This window comes from Cydia amplana, chromosome 3 (assembly GCF_948474715.1).
Source record: "Cydia amplana chromosome 3, ilCydAmpl1.1, whole genome shotgun sequence".
Lineage (NCBI taxonomy): Eukaryota > Metazoa > Arthropoda > Insecta > Lepidoptera > Tortricidae > Cydia > Cydia amplana.
The window spans coordinates 13,966-22,673 of record NC_086071.1 but is presented as its reverse complement, the minus strand read 5'-3'; positions in this window follow the sequence as shown (position 1 = coordinate 22,673).

Sequence of the window (8,708 nt, the reverse complement as noted above, 5' to 3'; positions counted from 1 at the left end):
GGTAGCATTTTTATCGTTTGTCACCATGCCTGTCACGTTCTAACAAGTAGGTATGCAAGTGCGAAAGTGACGGGCCTATAGGCCCGTCACTTTCGCACTTGCATATCACATATCACTATCGCTATTGCATATCACTATATAGTCGATAAAAATGGAACCGTGCTGAGCCCGCTGTATGTCTTCACACAGATGGTCTTCTTCGGGTGTCCGCATATTAGTCTCATCAAACGACGCCACGGCGGCGGCGGGTGCGCGCGCGCTGCTGGAGGAGGCGGCGGCGCTGGCGCCTGTTGGTGGCATTTTCAACCTTGCTGCTGTGTTGAGAGATGCGTTTTTCGAGAATCAGACCCCGGAAGCCTTCCAAGCTGTCGCTAAACCAAAGATTGACGGTACGTACCTTGATAATTGTGTGTGTTTTGTGAGATCACTTTGTTGGTAATTGGGGAATATTTACTTTATTATATACTTGAGAAGGTCATAAAATGTATTCAGGTAATATTTAATCGCTTCCGCGCCAATCATCTTACGTATTGGAGGGTTTAAAGTTAATAGTTACTGGCTGTTGTATTTATAAATGTATTTTTCATGTCAATACACGATGCCACTGTAAATGTTTTATTGGTTTTTGAAAGGGTCTTTGAGAGTAGGCCTCAAGTAGAATAAATTTTAGAATTTTGGGTAAGTAGTTCCAAAATGTTGATTCTGACATGATAAGCGGAACATAGGACATAAGTAGACATGATAAGCGGAAGATGATCATTCTGTTTTTTATAGTACCTATCTAAACCCCCAAAAAGCGAGAAAAGTTTTAAATTTTAATTTCTACTCTTACTGACAGTCTGCCCGAATTAGTTTTGAAACAAAAAATAAAAAACATGCAGTCCGGTGAATATATAAAATAATAAAAATGATATGTTTTGACGACTGGTCTGGCCTAGTGGGTAGTGACCCTGCCTGTTAAGCCGCGGTCCTGGTTTCGAATCCTGGTAAGGGCATTTAATTGTGTGATTAACACAGATATTTGTTCCTGAGTCTTGGGTGTTTTCTATGTATTTATGTATTTGTATATTATATATATCGTTGTCCGAGTACCCACAACACAAGCCTTCTTGAGCTTACTGTGGGACTCAGTCAATCTGTGTAAGAAAGTCCTATAATATATTTTTTTTTTTTAAGAAACTATAATTTTGGTGGCATTTAATTTATTTTATTAATATGTTAACACGCAGGAACACGCGCTTTGGACATGGCGTCGCGCGAGCTAGCACCTGAGCTGGAGCATTTCGTAGTGTTCTCCTCCGTATCATGCGGGCGCGGCAACGTCGGCCAAACGAACTACGGCCTCGCCAACAGCGCCATGGAGCGTACATGCGAACAGCGACGAGCCGACAAACTGCCTGGATTGGCAGTTCAATGGGGCGCCGTGGGAGACGTGGGGCTGGCGGCGGCGATGGCTGAGGACGCTGTGGTCGGCGGCACCGCGCCGCAGCGTGTCGCGTCGTGTCTGCACGCGCTGGACGCGCTGCTGGCGCTGCCGCACGCGGTGGTGGCGTCGATGGTGCTGGCGGAGGAGCAGAGGGCGCAGGACAAGCCGGCGCTGGACCTTGCGCATGCTGTTGCCAACGTTTTAGGTACCTAACAACACTTTTTGTACTGAATTCACAACATTCATAATTTTGTTAAGTGGGTATAAAGTTTTTCGTTCACAATTTTGCTGGAAAGCACTGAAAAGATCTCGTGAATGACTTGATTCGGCCAAGCAATTTTGCTTTTCATTATAAGATTCAAAGTTCAAAGGGAACTTAATACCATTGTTAAAGAAAATATCATTGATTGGTAAGTTGGTGATAAAAACATTACAAGTATTTTTCAGTGTGACCTTTCTAACCAATGGAGCTACTTAACTGATGGAGCTTGCTCGACCGATGTGAATGTTTCCATCACTTTTTCTGCCTACCGATTTTGCTCGTAGGTCACGTACTTCACTTTAACAGCACACAAATAGAGGAGACTACACCGGCCCGAACAAGTTTCGGTAACTCAGGGCGAGACCAGCTATATGTCTCAAAACACCTCGAGCAAAAATATCACTCTTGAACTTTTCCACGCGTGTGCGATAGATATAGGAACAGGCGAGGCGGGTCAATGTACGAAATTCTTCATGCTTAGTGTCCTTACTTTAGTAAAATGTTTTGTTTTTACTCATGATGATTTACTATTTTCAGGTATCAGAGACGTTAAAAAGGTATCAGAAACGGCGACCCTGGTCGAGCTGGGAATCGACTCGCTCATGGGTGCTGAAATAAAGCAGACTCTAGAACGGAGTTACGATGTCGTGCTGAGTGTACAAGAAGTGCGGGATCTTACGTTTAGCAAGTTACGAAGTATGGCGGGTGATGCGACGACGCGTTGAAGATAGGTTATTAGATTAAGTACCTAGATGAAGCTAGCGTAATACAATTGGTAAGAATTTAGCGTGCAAGTAGTTAGAGAACTTAGGTTTGCCAGACTTTGAAGTATGGCGGGCGGCGCGCCTACTAATAAACGTTGAAGTTATTAGAGAGTTAAATAACGGTCATTTGAGCAGAAAAAAAATGTAACGCGGTTAACACATTCACTCCCAGCGCGAGCTACGCGCTACGAACTTAGCCGATAACACGGAAGTCGCTGGCAGTGAATGTGTTAAGGTGGGCGCAGCCACACACGCTCATGCATAAATACCTACCTAACAATAATAGACCCAGCCCTAACAAATTTCAGTTTTATTAGCGTTGGCGATGTAAGGTTAATAATTGTTTAAGTTTAGGTTCTAAGTCAAATTTGGTATCATCTTCAACTAAATTAAAGATGTAGACGTAGATTTCATCTAAATCGGTTCAGCGGTTATTGATTCCCCATACAAACTTCCACCCCCTTTTCACTTTTATGGGATAATAGGGATATGGGATAAATAAATTATCGCATTAGGGTAGTTATATGTTCTTCCCTGGTTATAGATTTTTCCCATATAACCTTTATTCCACCTACCTTTTCACACTCTTAAGGGATGATTTTTGGGATAAAAACTATGTTATGTTCTATATTTTAAGTAAATTGGTTCAGCGGTTTAAACTTGTAGAGGAATATATGTTTTTTTATATTTTTATATGTTTTTACTTAGGAAATGTGTCAATCTGGGGGCACGGCAGTGCCCCCGCCAAGTCGAGCGCGAAGCAAACACTGCCGTACCATCCTTTACTGGAACCATTTCGCCGCATTTTCAGGCCCCTATTTGAGAATCCCTGGATAAGACCAGAACGCAGAAATTTTCGTCATGCAGTAAGCTATAATCACATACTTAATATCCAAAATTTCAAGTCTGTAGGTCATTTAGTTCCGAAGTTAAGCGAAAGCAAAGTTTCGCATTTATGACACTCATTCATTCACTCATGATCATCAGAATAGAATTAGTACTTCCCATAAACTCAGAGAGCTGAAATTTGGTACAAAGTTAGGGTTTAATGGCCACATAAAGGGTAAACCTTAAAATATTGCAATATTAGTCACGTTTTAAAGATCTAAGAACTGCATAAGTAAGTTTGTAATCCCATATAAATATTACAAAGTTACTGTTGCATTTCCTACAAATAGTAGGTAAAGTAAAGGTACACTACGATGTACGATGTGAGTATGAATGAAGATATGTTTACTTATGATATGTGTATACATAGTATGGGTATGAGTACCCGAAAAGAAGGACTGCCTACAAAAAGAGATGAGATCCCATCAAAACATTACAAGTCTCGCAACGCTTTTACTACAAAAAAGTTTGGAGATGTAATGTGAAACCAAGTCGGTTATTTTAATCAGTGCCAGGGGGTGTTAAAACCGTATCAATAAGATATCTTTAATTTGTAATACATATAATGACTTGGCAATCGCACATAATGCTACTCGTACCGTACTCGTAAATATGTGTAATGCTCAAACTGCAATTAGCGCTAGCGTTATGTTCAATTAGAATTATTTTTAATAGGTGACAATGATCCTTTTGTCATTATGCAGCCGTGTAGGAATAAATTTATACCCAGTAAAACAATTAAAAAGGATAATTATCCGGTATGGTATTCCCTCTCATTGAAAAAAGCAATCAAGGAAAAATACAAATATTTGAAGAAATATAAAATATACAAGAATTTATCAGATTTAGTTTCATATAACTTTCTTAGAGAAAAAGTACGCAAATTAGAAGATACATGTTTTACTTCGTATATGCACCAGATGGAAAAAAATATTACCACTAACCCAAAACAATTTTGGTCGTTTGTGAAGTCTCGTGCATCCTCTCAGGGTTTACCCAGCAGCCTTAACTATGGTAACAGAATATTTAATTCAGGTTTAGATATTTGTAATGCTTTCTCAGATTATTTTTCTACCACCTTCGCAGCCTCAAGCGTAAATATCGACTCACCCTATCCTACTAGGTATGACTCAGAGGCTAGCTTAAATAGCATTGAAATTAATCCTGACGTTGTCACTAATATATTACTGAAATTAGATCCCTCAAAGTCAGCGGGACCTGATGAGCTACCTGCCCAGTTCCTAATTAACTGTGCTAAGAGCTTGGTGTGTCCCATTGTTTTACTCTTTCAGCGTTCATTCGCCGAGTGCTCAATACCCTCAATATGGAAGTCGGCTTTTATCACCCCCGTGCATAAAAAGGGTCCGAAAACGGAAATAACTAATTATAGACCGATATCGAAATTGTGTATAATTTCTAAAGTACTTGAAAAAATTGTATTTAAACAAGTATACGATACTTTTAAACATTCTTTTAATGATTATCAGCACGGTTTTTTGCAACGAAGGTCAACTGTATCCAATCTTGTTTTACTGAATGATTATGTCACTGAAGCATTGGATGGTGGCCTTCAGGTAGACGTCATATATACTGACTACAGCAAGTGTTTCGATAGGATTGATCATAGGTTACTGATATCCAAGTTATATGACATGGGAATACATGGGGATTTACTGAGGTGGTTCTCCTCGTATATCAATAATAGGTCTCAGGCTGTCGTAGTCAATAACTATATATCTGGATGGGTGTCAGTCCCAAGCGGCGTCCCTCTAGGGTCCCTGCTCGGTCCGTTATTATTCAACATTTTTGTTAACGATATAGGCAAGTGTTTTTTGCACTCTAAACTTCTTTGTTTTGCGGATGACATGAAAATCATTAAAAATATAAAATCCAATTATGACTCAATGTTATTGCAATCCGATCTAGAACGTCTTGATGAGTACTGTGGAATAAATAAGTTAGAGCTTAATCCCTCCAAGTGCTTTTCGTTAACATTTTCCCGTCAACGCAATGTAACTCCCACATCATATATAATAAAGGGCTACCCGCTCGAGAAAATAACGTATATGAAGGACTTGGGTGTTATTCACGATTCTAAACTTATATTTGACAAGCATATAGATAATATTATTAGTGGAGCACTAAAAGCGCTAGGTTTTATAATGCGAAATTCTGTATACTTCACCCAAGCTAAAACCCTTAAAGTGCTATATTGCGCATATGTCAGGAGTAAACTGGAGTACGCGTCACAGGTCTGGAACCCTTGCTATAATACTTACATTGACCGAATTGAACGCGTTCAGAAAAAGTTTATAAAATATTTATGCTATAAACTGAAATATCCCTATAGTTCATCCAATTATTTAAGTATTTGTAAGAAACACCATCTAGTCCCTTTGCGAAAAAGACGTGATATATCTGACATTACTTTTCTCCTGAACATCACCAGTGGCGTAACTGACTGTTCCGAGCTACTTGGTAAACTTTCTTTCAATACTCCCTATCGTTCTAAAAGGTACTATCCCCCATTATCTGTTAAGACTGCATCCTCCAAGTATAGACAGAATAGCTTCCTAGTTCGTGCGAGTCGAAGGCTCAATGAGCTGTCGAAGGAACTTGATATCGATATATTCAATTGTAAAGTTCCCAATGTAAGGCATAGTTTGGTTGAGCGGTGTTTTATGTGAGCGACCTTCCTACCAATGTATTTAATTCATGTATACTTTTTGTTTTTTTTTCTAATTAGGCGAGCAAAATGCATTAAAATTAATTTATTCAACTAAGTGTATTGGCGCCTTGATAGCGACATTACATAATTATGTATTATTTAACTGTATACCGTTATGATAATTTTACTTTATTTTGTTTTCATCGCTCGAATTTTGAGACCTCTGACATTCCAGGCGCTAATGTACTAAGTAGGTATTAAACTTATTAAACTTAGGATCTATTGTAAGGCTTCTATTGCCATTTTCAATTATGTTTTTTTTCTCTTTTTTTCCTTCTCTTTTTGTACGCATGTGTGTGTGCGTAGGTGCTAGCATTAGTTTTAAATTTAATACTTTGTAACTACCTGTGAGTTCCTGTAATTGGCTTCCTGTTTTTAATATTACTATCTATTTAAAGTTTGTAGCTGTTGGTTCTCCTTAACATAAATAAATAAATAAATAAATAAATACGGTTTTAACACCCCCTGGCACTGATTAAAATAACCGACTTGGTTTCACATTACATCTCAAAACTTTTTTGTAGTAAAAGCGTTGCGAGACTTGCACCTTTTTACATGTAATGTTTTTGATGGGATATGATATAAAGTTGACCCCCCCCCCCCCCCCCCCGGACCCGCCTAAAATGAACATCAAAAATCTTGATCGCTCCTCTTCTTAAATCCATCCTTGGACCTAATTGAACACGCAACAACGTAGGTATTAAAAAAAAATGTTTGGCCGGAAAACGGCGAACTGCTAATTTTTGAAATACGAGCGATAGAAATTGGGAATCTAGTGGTATTAACCACTCGTTTTCAATTCTATTAGTAGAATTTAAATGCCTAGTAGTGGAGACATTACTGCACGAAATCGAGCGGTCGAATTTCAAAAATGGGGCCCTGTACATATGTAAATAAAAAGATGATAAGATTTTGGATGATTGGAGAGTCGAAAATTATGTGTTTAAGTAGAATTTTGCGATTTCCCTCTTCTTGGATTTTTCTCATTTTGGTAAGTAATTTTAAGGTATTCACTTATTTGTGGACACATACAAGTTGCACGGCGTCTTTAAGGTTAGGTTAGAATTAATAAGTCGTCTAGAGTCTCTTCGGAAAGAGAAGAGTTTTGGATTGTATTGGGCCCCATACATTCAACAACGTTAGCAGGATTTGTTTTATTAAAATATATTTTAGATAATTTAAACGACAAGAAGTTGACATCGGGATTGTTCTTAGATTTAAGCAAAGCCTTCGACTTTGTAGTATCACACCATTCTACTCGGAAACTGGCAGATCTATGGTAAGGGGTAAGGTCTTATACGAGGACCAGCATATGACTGGCTAAAATCTTATTTACTAAATAGAAAACAAATAACACGAGTAACTAAGTTAGACAAATTGTCAAGTACTGTCAAAGATTATGACTCAAATGTTAAGGTAGTAATTAGAGGGGTACCCCAAGGAAGTATCCTGGCACCATTGCTTTTTCTTATACATGTTAATGACCTCCCACGAGCGACGTAACAAAACTGTATACTTTTTGCGGATGATGCAACAATAATGATTAAAGGCAACAACTTTAATTCCTTTGAGTCCAATATCAATACAGCCCTGAGGAGTGTCATAGCATGGTTATCTAAAAATAATTTTAAAATTAATTTAGGGAAAACCAAATTAGTTTATTTTTCCGCAAATCGAAACAGAACTCCAGAATTGAATATAGTGTATGAAAACCAGAAAATTGAACAAGTTGACAGCACTGTGTTTCTATGTATTCATATCTGATTCATATAGATGATCATCTGACATGGAATAATCACATTGATATGCTATGCAAGAAATTAAACAAGTTCATTTACGCATTGAAAACTGTTAAAAAGACCAGTTCAGTAGAAACAGATATTTCAGTGTATCATGCCATCATGCCTATGTGTGCTCCCAATTACGTTATGGGATCGTATTGTGGGGGAATTGCTCCGAAGCAAATAGAGCATTTGTCACACAAAAAAAATGCTTGAAAGCAATTTGGAGTCTGGGCACGATGGAGTCATTATCTAATTTTCATTAAAAATAAATTTATGACGCTACCGGGCATGTATATCTTTGAAACAGCTAAAGTAGTAAAGGCAAATATGTCACTATTTAAGCCTAACGACAATTTCAACCGAAGAGCTGAAACTCAAGTGAATTTAACCATTCCCGCCCCAAAACTAAAACTGTACCGCAAAAATAGCTACTACATGGCCTGTTTAATCTATAACTCTATACCAAAACAAATAACGGATATGGATTATAACAATTTTTGCAAAAAACTTAATTTATGGTTGAAAGAGCAGTGTTAAAGCTCAGTTAAGGAATACTTAAAAGAAACCAACTGTAGATTTAATAACTATGCGCAATAAAGGGCAATTTAATTGTATGTAAAATGGTTTAACTAATTATAATTTAATTAATGCAAGTATTCTGTAGGACATCCGTTAATATAATTATACTAATTTTGGTAATTAGCAATTAATAAATATTGACATTGTTATTAAGTAATAATTAATCCGTGAAATAGAGTAAATGCATGTTAGTAATTAAGTATGTATAGTAAATTTGCACGCCGTAAGTCGGCAGAATTGTGCTGGACTTATATCTCTATGTAACATCTGTGTTAAC